Below are 12,583 nucleotides of genomic sequence, written 5' to 3'. Positions count from 1 at the left end.
ACTCACAAACATCCAGCCACACACACTCTCATGCAGACACTGTTTGTCTAGGTCAAACCACATTTCACAAAATGAAGCATGGTTCACTTTGACTTGTTCTGATGAATATTTTACATTTTTGGTGTGCAGATGTACATGGTCTCTAGTTTTCAGACCCCACTTGTTCATCTTTGAAACACAAATTAAGATGTTTTAATATTCTCTCATTATTTTTGTCGATTTAATGAACATGTTCAAGCTTCAGAAGCTGCATAAAGACATAAAAGTAATACATTTGAATAAAGTGGTCTAAATTTAAAGTTACCTCTTTTATATGACGGACATATTTTATTTAAACTTTATGCAAATACCAACATTGATCAATGCACATACATAGAGCTCATCTAATAAACAGAAGTTCAAATCTGCATGCTTGATGCACAAAAACTAGTGAGGTTTGTTCTTGCATTTTAAAGTTTGTTATTTTAGCTTGAAAATAGACTTTAAATGATGGACAAAAACATGAGAATATTAAAAATATCTTAATTTTTGATCCGAAGATGAATAGTCTTGTAGGTTTGGAATGACATGCGTGTGAGTAAATGATTTTAGGCTCAGTATTTATATTTTTTGGGTGAACTATCCCAAGAATCAAACATAAAAATACTTCAATCCGTCAAATGATTTAGATAATTTATTAAACAACGTATTGCATGGCAAATTCATTTGAGGTTTTTAGGAGATTAATCAAACTCAAAATAAAAATCTTTTGTTTTTATAACACATTCTTGGAATTTATTTATTTATTTATTGTCAGAATTGTTGCTATATACATGTGGTGAATCTTACCAATTCAAGAACTCAACCATATTCTGAGGTTGTGTTAAGAGTTTTTAAATGAAGGGATGAAACAGCTGGATTTGGGACTTAGAAAAAGACTGAAGTTTGATCATCTCATGGCGACAGGTGCATAAACCACATGATCCTCCTCTTCAACTTTCTGTAAAAAATATCACACAAGCTACAATATTTTACATGTTAAAAATGTGGCATTCTGAAGATTGATTGAGATTTAGTGTGAAATTTTAACAGTGATGCCATGTTATTTGATAAAATATAAAAAATATTAATATAATGCAAGCTGAAAAATATGAATTTTTGTTAATGCATTAATAGCAACGATAGTTGTGTGATCCTCTGAGAAACAAACAATTGTTAGACTACTAATCAGATTTAATACCCTATATTAAAGTGATCTGATACATGATTTTGCTGTAACATTTAATCTGTGACAGAAAAAAAAAGATGGACATTGTAAATGCTGGTATTATAAAGCAGGTTTGACGGTCATTGAATGATTTAAAAAGCATATTTTCTCATGGACTGTCATGCAAATGAGCAGAAATATGTGCATCATTGTGACCTTCATCTCCTGAAGGCATTAGTTTCCTGTTAGATGGTTTAATTTAGTGAGTTTCTGCTAAAATAAACACTGTTCACTGCTCAAAACAAACACAATGTTCACATTATACACTTAGTCAACTGGAAGGTAACAATAATTTTGTGTTAGGACTACATGCATCATCACAGATTTTACACCCCGCGAAGCACTTTTTAGTAACCTTGCTTTATGTCTTACCGGTTTGTGTCGATTTCCTGTGTAGAACGTTGTCTCTGCATACGTTATTTCTTCATCACGAGTCTGAACTGTTTAAAGAATAAAACAACAAAACTCAATCTCAAATCGATCTGTTTTTTCAAAGCATATTCTATTAATAAGGCTCAAATGTAAGCATTTTGCAATGCAATTATTAAATTACATGCAATTAACTTAATTAATGAGATACTTGATACGTTTTTACATTTCCTGCAGATCCAGAAGATCCCAACGACTACAGCAACAATCAACAGAGATCCAGCAGAGATCAACACTTTTAGAGGCGAGTCTTGATGTGAAGGAGAGTGTGGGTCTGGTACTGTAAGGATAATGATAGAAGTGAATGTGCCAGTCTGATCTACAACAAAAAACAGAGATCAGGTCAGTAAATAAACCACAGATGTACCTGCACATGTGTGACAGAGTGTGTTGATGTCCAGATGTGTGGTCTGGTTGCTGATGGGATTGTTCAGCACACAGCTGTAGGTGTTTTTATCCTGATATTCCACCTCCAGAGGTAGAGAGAGACTGATGCTGAGATCACACACACTGATGCTGGACAATACACTGATTCCTTTGTACCAGGAGAGAGTCACACCACTCACATTCAACACTGAACACACCAATGAACAATTTGATGATGATGAAGATAATGAAGATGAAGAACATTTAGAAGAGTTACTGCTGATGACAGGAACAGGCAGACGAGCTGAGAAAGATGAGAGAATAAACAAAAATATGGATAAATCCAATCAACTTATTGGTTCAGTGTGTTGAGTGTTTAGTGTGATGATAGTATGTTTTTGTATATGTGAACAATTGGACAAATGATCTCTACTCACCATAGACAGAAACATTGAATCTTATTGATGATTGTTTTGCTCCATTTATCAGTAGTTGATAAACTCCAGTATGTTCAGTTGTGATGTTTGTGATGGTCAGAGATCCAGTTTGATCGTCCAGCTTCAGTCTGTCTCTGAATCTCCCATCAAGAACATTAAATATACAGCATAGTTTTTTTCTTAGGATTTTAGCTATCAAAGAGTTGTTGGCTCCAAAATTCAACTCTATGTCGTGGTTTTCTGGTATTTCAGAAACATTATTGTGTAGAAGGACAGAATGTCCCTCCATCACTGACACTGAATGTATTTCATTTGTTTCGGCCCAAAACACACCTGGAGAACATGAACAGGAACAGATTAAAGCTCCTGATGGTTTACAAAGCCTGAAATCAGATGTAAATGTAATTGTTTAAATATGAACTGAAGAACATTCAGAACAGCAGCAAAGACACAAAAGCAAAGTAAAAGGTGAGATTTATGAAAAAACAGATAAAAACCAAAAATTTGATCTTTAATATATTTTAAACTTATCTAATCAAAAAATGCCTGGGATTTGAAAGTGGTTAAACGTTGATAAAGCTGATTGTCTGAGATTTTAACATTCACGTCGTAGATAATACAAATAACGTGTTAGAGATGCGTTTACAGACTTACTAAACTCATGTGGTAAAACAAAACGTCACTGGACCCACTCATCATTTTAATCATTAGATTTAATTATATTGCAAGGAACCAATCCTACCGATAAAGATATTCAACCGCAAAGTGATGATGTCACTGTTCACTACCTTGTAATGTGCGTACTGCTGAAATTTGCCATATTGCGCAGTGTTATCAACAAGAACAATTCTCCCAAACACTACAGACAGATTCACTAATAGCCTACCTGATCTGTCTCAGCTTCTCAGTGTCCCCAAACACACAAATGAACAAGAGGAAATGACAAGCATTTGCACCATTTTCTCTAGTACATTAGAAACTGTTGCACCCATCCGATTGAAAAAGGTCAGAGAGAAAAGTAGTGCACCATGGTACAACAGTATTACTCACGCTATCAAGAGGAAAAACTCGTAATCTAGAGCGCAAATGGAAACAAACTCATCTAGAGGTCTTTAGAATCGAGTGGAAAGACAGTACTTCCCGTTATAAAAAGGCTTTAAAAGCAGCCAGGGCCGAGACTATAGATCATAAATACTCTTAGAACTATAACAAAATTACACTGGTATTCAGGTACAGGCATTCAGGGGGTTTAGTTCGTATCTATTAGACTGTTAACATTTTGTTTATTTAAATGGAGAACAATCCAAGTATTCATCAGTGAATTATGGAGTGCCACAAGGATCTGTGTTAGGCCCTCTGCTATTCTCAAAATACATGATGCCTCTTGGTAATAAAGAAAACATTGAATAGTTTCCACTATTAAACAGATGATTCTCAGTTATATATTTCATCACATCCAGATTAAATATCTGACAGAGTGTGTTAAAGATATAAACTATTGGATGACCTGTACTTTTCTTAATTAAATTCAGATAAGACTAAGGAATTATTTATTCGACCAAAACATGTACACAGAACCTACTAGAATACAATTTGCATTTGGAAGGATGTCCTATAACTCCATCCTCTACAGTTAAAGACCTGAGGGTGTTATATTAGACAGCAACTTGTCTTTTGAAAATCATCATATGTTACAAACACAGCCTTCTTCCACCTCAGAATAATGTCTAAGCTCCGGAACATGCAATCTGTTTCTGATGAAGAGAAGTTAGTTCATGCATTCATGACCTCTAGACTAGATTACTGTAATGCGTTACTAGCTGGTTGTCCTGCATCCTCTATACAAAAAAAAAAAGATACAATTAGTCCAAAAGCGCAAGAAAATATGATCATAACACCAATTTTATTATCTCTACACTGGTTACCTATTAAGTTCTGTATCAATTACAAAGCTCAGACTCACTCTCCCAGTTTAAATCTAGATTAAAGACGCATCTCTTTAGCCAAGCATTCATAACCCTATACAGTTATATCAGATCAAATACACATGATTATCCTTTCTTAATGTTATAAACAGCAGCTACGCTAATTATTTGCTTTTCTCTCTCCACATGTTGGATGTCCAACATGCACCGCTGCCAAATTTTCTAGTGTGTATTATCACGCATTTTTCTGTAAAGCTGCTTTGAAACTATATGTATGACGAAAAATGCAATATAAATAAATGTGAATTGAACAGTTCTATGAAGGTTTTGTATTTTTGGGCAAGATAAATTTCCAGTCACAAAAGAAGGCATGTAAATTTCAATTTAAAATTCCAATGAAAACAGAGACTGGTATTCAAAGTAAGTAAATCGAATGATATTGATTCATCTAGTACATATGAGAGCCGGAAATAATGTAATATGAGCTGCAGAATACTTTGTTGCTCGGAAATAGAAAGAAAATTACACAGTAAAAAAATATTTTATAACTTACCAATCAGACTCCAGCAGCACAAAACAAACTTGTGAAGCATTTTTTTTTTTAATGGTTCAGTCTACTGAAATCTCCCACCCTGTTGTCTGGTGTGTGAGTCCTCCCCCGACAGAGTTTGACGCTCTTAGTTCACATGCTCTGAGCGTGTTATGAATATATATATATATATATATATATATATATATATATATATATATATATATATATATGGGTAGTAACCCATAATAAAAAAAAAAAAGTGATTATATAATTACATGTCATTCTCACAATGGCAGTAAATTATTCATAACTCTAATATATATATTTTTTTATCTTTTCAATTTTCCATTCTATAAAAGCCTATACTGCTTATATACGTTCAGAAGGTCTTCCAGGTTTGTGGAATTGCTCACACAGACCAGCCAATAGTCATGTGACTATCACTGAAAACTAAGACCCAAAGGATTTGATCACTAGATTCACGGAAATAATTTCACTTTTAACAAGTCTTCTCAACATTGCAACACATATCTAATATCTAATCACCTGACAAACACAATAATTATTAATTGAAATATCAATCAGTGTGTCATTTAATCAAGTATTTCTGTCTTTGGAAAGCTTTTGTCTTTCAAACACAATTCATGTAATTTCATAATGACATGCAATGCAGGGATCCCCAACTTTTGTCAGCTGAACCTCTTTGACCTAATATACTTGAACTGTAAGTTAATAAGTTAGGTCAATAATACAATTGTGTCAATAATATTAATAATAATAACAATAAATAATAAAATAACATTCACAGTCTGATGTCAGTTAATGGACACATGACAAGCAGGTAAACAAATAAAATATATATTTTAATTGCTTTTAAAATTGTTTATTGTAATTTTACATTTTTATTATTGAATAACTTTATAGCTTTTAATTGTACTTACAAACTAATAAAGAATGGCATATATTTTCTTTCTCTTTGTATTTTTTTTTTTAAAATCAATATGGTTCAAGATTATCTTGTTCAAAAAAGATAAACTGGATAAATGAGTTAGGTCAAAAGTAATTAAAAGTAATCAAGTTAGACTAAATTACCTTATGTGTAGTGTAATGGATTTTGTTACCAACTACAATTGTTGTCATGTAATTAATTGTAAATAAGTAACTACCTAGCACGTTATATAAACATTTAACATTTACTTTTTTGAAGCTATAGTTGTCTGACTGTATTAAATATGTCAAAATAGAAACATATTGTGTTCAATAAAATATAACTTAATAACTTTAGTGATTTAAAAATGGTTGTATATATAGGCCTATTCAGTTTATTCCATTGTTGTGAATGGAAAAAAACAAAGTGCAAGGTTAAAAGTTTCTGCATCTCACATTACACACTGTAGTTCAGCTTGTGAGTCAGACTGAAACCTGCTGTGGTCGGGTCTCTTCAGAAACGGTTTGATCTGTTAGGTGGACAAACATCTTGTGTGTGAGAAAACATGTTGCAAAAAGTTTGTGTGTGAATGGCCTCATTTCCATGGCACGTTAAGCTAAAAAATAGAGTATTTTAGCTGAGTTTCTGGATGCTGCAATATTTTTGAACCACAGACATCACAGAACTTATAAGCGTAATCAAAAGTTGTGATATGAAGAGCAAAAGTAAGTACAGAAAGAAAAAAAACCTTGCAGAGAATAAATGTGACCAATCTTTACTTAGCTGAACATTACTTTGTAGAGTAAAATAAATTGAGTGTTATGAGTGGAATGAACCTTAGAAACCTTCACCATCTGAATTACTTCACAATGCACACGAACAGCAGCAACTGTTCAGAGCAGTTAGAGGAAATGACATCAAACATCCACTTCATGTAAACCACATGACCTTTTAGACGGTTAAATTATCAAACATGCACAGTTTGTGACTCACTGATTCAGGGGTCGAAATTAGACAGAAGCTTAACAGATTTCAGGCTTTATTCGGCTCTGTTCAAGTCTCATCGACTGCACTTGATCTGTGTGAGTATCAGCATCCTCATGTCCAGCAGATTGCATCAAACATTTACAAATAACAAGCAGATTCAGCCATTATTTTAAATACAAATATGTTTAATTAATGTTTTGATGTGAGAAATATATTGCAATCCTGTGTGTGAACAGGTTCTCCACCCTGGTGTAAATTAATCCTGCCCTTTTCTGATTAATAGTAATAGTAATTCAGCACATTTAGGTGATCATTTATTTAATGGTGTTTAGAATGATGTACAAATGTCATTTCCACTTTTGTTTTAATTTTATATATATATATATATATATATATATATATATATATATATATATATATATATATATATATTACAGTGTAGTATAGGTCTTTATAGAAGAAAATGTATTTCCACATCTTATATTCGACATTATCCGGGACAAACGTAAAAATAAAACCCATTTAACCACACAAACCTGGATCCATTTCATTAAACAAATTGTTCATACCGCTGCATAGAGCGCCATCTTGGGTCAAAATAAGACCTCACTTTAGGAAGAATAACAACTCTACCTTTGTCCAATAGAGGGCCCTATAATAAGATCTCTACAGCAGATAATGACCCAATAATAAACCCTTGTAAATCAAAGACATTCTGACATTTTATATTTGAGTGTCTTATGCTCTATGATTCCTGAGATGTCTGAATCATATTGATTCACACTGCATTGCTAACCCGGTTGAGTAGGGTATTCCTGCTGTTTTAGGACAGCGTTTCTAGGACACGGTTTTATTGTGTGTGTGTGTGTGTGTGTGTGTGTATTAGCAATTTATACCATTTTATATCAATTACTATTCAATTCTGTATTTTTAATATTACTTTCAGTAATTATTTAGTTGTTTAATTGTAAAAATGTAATTGCTATATTGTCCTAACCAACCCCTAACCTTAAAGGGGTCATATAATGGTACTGTCATGATCCTGCCTTCCTGTCTCTGATTTTCCCTGGTCTTGAGGCAGGATCATGACAGGCCCATGTTTTATGTGCAAGCACATGGCCATTTGTTTGGGCCATGTGCTTGTGTTGTCTCGTCACCTAGTCCCGCCCCCTTGTTATCCTCGTTTTGTCATTATTGCTTCACCTGTGTCACCCGTTTCCCTCATTAGTTTCTCCCTATTTAATCCCCTCATGTTTTCTGTCCTGTGTCGGTACATTGTCTAACTTTGCGTGTTAATCAATGTGAGATCTGTCCGTGAGTAAGTCTGTTGAAAGTCTTGTCTAAGTAGTAGTTTGATCCTGTTTCTGTTATAGTCTATTTTGTCAGTCATAGTCTAGTTTAGTTTTGTCACCTGTAATCCTGTCTTGTTTTGCCCCCTCGTGGGCTTTGTTTTTCCTGTTATTTGTACAATAAACTGTGTTGCTGTGACTACTGTCTGCAATTGGGTTCATCTCCACACATCCACATAACAGGTACATGCACTTTTACAAGTTGATTGTACTGAAATGTGTGTTGGCAGTGCCTGTACACAACCATCATAAAATGATAAAAATCCATCCAGTGTTTTTTTTTTCTTTTTTTTTTTCTTATGTTTTCCCAAGCGGCAACCTATGGAGCTTATAATATGACAAAATTATTTGAATTTGAATTGTGTAAATTTGAATTATTTGCAAGTGTAATCTAACAAAATTGAATTTTAGGTGGTAGTTTAAATAGTTCTGAATTTGATTTTTTTTTTTAAACGAATATTGAACGTTTGAAATTTAACAAATTTAAATGTTTTTATGGCTGAATTTTATAGACATGTATTTTCAAACAGCTAGTTTTTTTGTTCTGAATTCGTATAGTGCAAATATTCAGTTTAAAAAAATACAGATTCAAGTTTTCAAGATGAAGAAATTCGGAACTTCAAATTCAGTTTTCTAAAATTCAAGTTAAAAAATTCAAGTTCAAAAATTCAGATCTTACAGAAAGTAGGTCACAGGTCATCCACAGGGAAGAGTAAAGGATCTCAGATAAGTCGAGCAGAGCATTTTGGCTGCACTGCAGTAATTTTCTGCCACAAACGCGGTGGTGGTTCAAGAGAATCCGTGTATCTTTCGTTCAGTCGTTTTTTTATTTAATATTAAGAGTAGAAAAATTAGAAAACAGCTTGAGTAGGCTATTAGATTTCTTCTAATATTCTAGTAATAATAGTCCGCTGCAGCAGTTGCACGGAGCTTACAAAACGCGTGTATTGCAACTATAGGCTACATTTAATTTTCTCATCAAACAACTAGACTAACGAATGGCTCGGTACAACAGAAGAGCTTAGACAGGGCTTTCTCTCTGTGTAGACCAGCAGTTGGTCTGAATTTGCTATAACCTATAGCCTATTTTCTCGACTGTATAGGCTAAGTCACGTTTTATCATGAAACACGCTGTGATTTATTCCAAAGTGACTCAGGCATATATAATGCATTTAACGTTAAATAATCTAAATGTTGACTTTCAAAAGTAGGCGCGCCAAGAAGACTATTCTCTGTATTTTGGTTCATTTTTGGTGAGCGCCAGAAAGATCTAAAGAGACCGAGACGCGCTAAAGCAGCGCATCATGTTGTTTTATTTATTTTTCAATGGCATGATATTTTGTAGTCATTTTGAATGTACACAAATAAAAATATACATTTTACTGTTTCGAATGATGTCATATTATCCGTATGACTAAATAACAGAGTATTACGTTATTTCCCAGCAGTGGAACAAATCCAAGTGATGGCGCTCGCGCATCGAGCTCTCACACAACATAGTAGGATATCAGTTCTGGCGTTGCTTCATATCGCAGACTGTTCATTATCAAAATGAAACATAGTCAACCAAACATATAAAAAGTTATTCTGCATAATTTAATTGGTCTGTTGTACAATATAAAGGGCAAGCTGTGCCACACACAGTCCTACTCCAAACATTTCCCTTGCTGTGAAGACGCTGATTTAGCCTATAGGCCTACGTGTATTTTGGGACTCGACTGAAGTATGAAGCCTTCTTTATATTAATAGTTAGCATCCACATGTTACATTGCAATGAAAACTTTTGACTGAATGAGAGATGCGCGACCGTTTCGATTTAAATAAATTTGTTTAGGCTTGGCGTTTATAAAGGGCACAATATAGGCTATTTTTATAGTCTGTTGCCTATATATTGTTTTATTATAGCCTAGCCTACATACTTATTTTTCATTCTTGTTGTTTTCTGCATTCATTTGTCATAAGGGAAAGTAAAATAGGCAACACATAGCCTACATGTTAATAGTGTTTATCATGTAAATGTTGTATTTTATTTTCAGGTCTTTTATACTATTGCTGAATAGGCTAATATAAAAAAATAAAATAAAAAAATAAAATAAAAATATGACGCATTTCTCTCTCAACATGATCCGGTGTGACTTGCACTCATGTGCATGCGACTTATTTTCTGGCAAATACGGTCAGTTAAAAATGTTTGCTGTATTATTACAAAATGCATAGAGTGGAGACCATTTGGGCAAAAAACAAACAAACAAACAAAAAACATATTGTGTTCATTAACCCCACCCACATTTGGGCTTAATCACTGTTATTATTAGGAAATGTATTTAGGTGTAGACAAAATCAGTTATGTTTATTTATAAATATGAACGTACCTCGCATTTCCCGGACACTAGCCGTTAGTCTACTTCTTTGGCCTATTTTTTTTAGCTGGCCAGTTCTCAAAATCTGTGTGGAAAAGCTGCGGAGCGCGGAGAGAACGCACAATGGCTTTGCTTTGGAAGTTTTTTTTTTTTTTTTTTTTGGAAGTTTAGCTGCCAGAGAAAATAACACACCGTTTTGTTTAACATCAATTGATACTCAATATTAATTAAATAAATAAATATAATGTCAGAGAATGCACAAAGCGCATCCTTTTGAGATGTAAATTATAATACATTTCAATAAAACACACAAGGCCTACATCATAAAACTCAGAAGATTATGTATTTTAATATATTATATTATAATACAAATAAAAAGGCGTCATACTTCAGTCGAGTCCCAAAATACACGTATAGGCTAAACAGCGTCTTTACAGCAAGGGAAATGTTTGGAATAACAAGTAGGACTGTGTGCGGCACAGCTTGCCCTTCATATTGTACAACAGACCAATTAAATTATGCAGAATAACTTTATATATGTTTGGTTGACTGTTTCATTTTGATAATGAACAGTCTGCGATATGAAGCAACGCCAGAACTGATATCCTACTATGTTGTGTGAGAGCTCGATGCGCGAGCGCCATCACTTGGATTTGTTCCACTGCTGGGAAATAACTTAATACTCTGTTATTTAGTCATACAGATAATATGACATCATTCGAAACAGTAAAATGTATATTTTTATTTGTGTACATTCAAAATGACTACAAAATATCATGCCATTGAAAAATAAATAAAACAACATGATGCGCTGCTTTAGCGCGTCTCGGTCTCTTTAGATCTTTCTGGCGCTCACCAAAAATGAACCAAAATACAGAGAATAGTCTTCTTGGCGCGCCTACTTTTGAAAGTCAACATTTAGATTATTTAACGTTAAATGCATTATATATGCCTGAGTCACTTTGGAATAAATCACAGCGTGTTTCATGATAAAACGTGACTTAGCCTATACAGTCGAGAAAATAGGCTATAGGTTATAGCAAATTCAGACCAACTGCTGGTCTACACAGAGAGAAAGCCCTGTCTAAGCTCTTCTGTTGTGCCGAGCCATTCGTTAGTCTAGTTGTTTGATGAGAAAATTAAATGTAGCCTATAGTTGCAATACACGCGTTTTGTAAGCTCCGTGCAACTGCTGCAGCGGACTATTATTACTAGAATATTAGAAGAAATCTAATAGCCTACTCAAGCTGTTTTCTCATTTTTCTACTCTTAATATTAAACAAAAAAACGACTGAACGAAAGATACACGGATTCTCTTGAACCACCACCGCGTTTGTGGCAGAAAATTACTGCAGTGCAGCCAAAATGCTCTGCTCGACTTATCTGAGATCCTTTACTCTTCCCTGTGGATGACCTGTGACCTACTTTCTGTAAGATCTGAATTTTTGAACTTGAATTTTTGAACTTGAATTTTAGAAAACTGAATTTGAAGTTCCGAATTTCTTCATCTTGAAAACTTGAATCTGTATTTTTTTAAACTGAATATTTGCACTATACGAATTCAGAACAAAAAAACTAGCTGTTTGAAAATACATGTCTATAAAATTCAGCCATAAAAACATTTAAATTTGTTAAATTTCAAACGTTCAATATTCGTTTAAAAAAAATCAAATTCAGAACTATTTAAACTACCACCTAAAATTCAATTTTGTTAGATTACACTTGCAAATAATTCAAATTTACACAATTCAAATTCAAATCATTTTGTCATATTATAAGCTCCATACAACCTCCATGTCTCTCTCTTGAAACCAACATGGAAGTGAATTCAACGGCAATTCATCGACTGGCCGCTTGAGGCTGGGTACAGAAGTGAGTCAAATCTGCATCTCCCCCATGTTAAAATGCCCAACTTTACAGCAGAAAAAAACATGTTTACAGCCTGGTGCAAAAAGTGGCTTTGGTCTATATAGCTTATTTTTCCCTTCATGACAACTGTGAGGGGGGTGAATTTTTTTATAACT

General features: G+C 33.7%; 2 long non-coding RNA genes across 2 annotated transcripts in view; one reads left to right on the top strand and one right to left on the bottom strand.

Moving 5' to 3' along the window:
- Positions 1 to 719: 719 nt before the first annotated feature.
- LOC309476405 lies at positions 720 to 2,386 on the bottom strand. The gene is made up of 3 exons (XR_014198113.1): positions 1,827 to 2,386; positions 1,619 to 1,686; positions 720 to 979 (listed from the first exon to the last, which is right to left on the bottom strand). It is a non-coding gene; the product is annotated as an uncharacterized lncRNA (long non-coding RNA).
- Positions 2,387 to 6,116: 3,730 nt separating this feature from the next.
- The window catches only part of LOC309476486, a 14,203-nt gene continuing 7,736 nt past the window's right edge, over positions 6,117 to 12,583 (top strand). The window contains exon 1 of the long non-coding RNA XR_014198198.1: positions 6,117 to 6,945. This is a non-coding gene — a long non-coding RNA (uncharacterized lncRNA). The remainder of the gene's footprint in view (positions 6,946 to 12,583) is intronic.

Source organism: Leuciscus leuciscus (genome assembly GCF_965113295.1).
Source record: "Leuciscus leuciscus genome assembly, chromosome: 15".
NCBI classification, from domain to species: Eukaryota; Metazoa; Chordata; class Actinopteri; order Cypriniformes; family Leuciscidae; genus Leuciscus; species Leuciscus leuciscus.
Note: the sequence above shows the minus strand (reverse complement) of the source record. Positions and strands in the feature narration are given on the sequence as shown.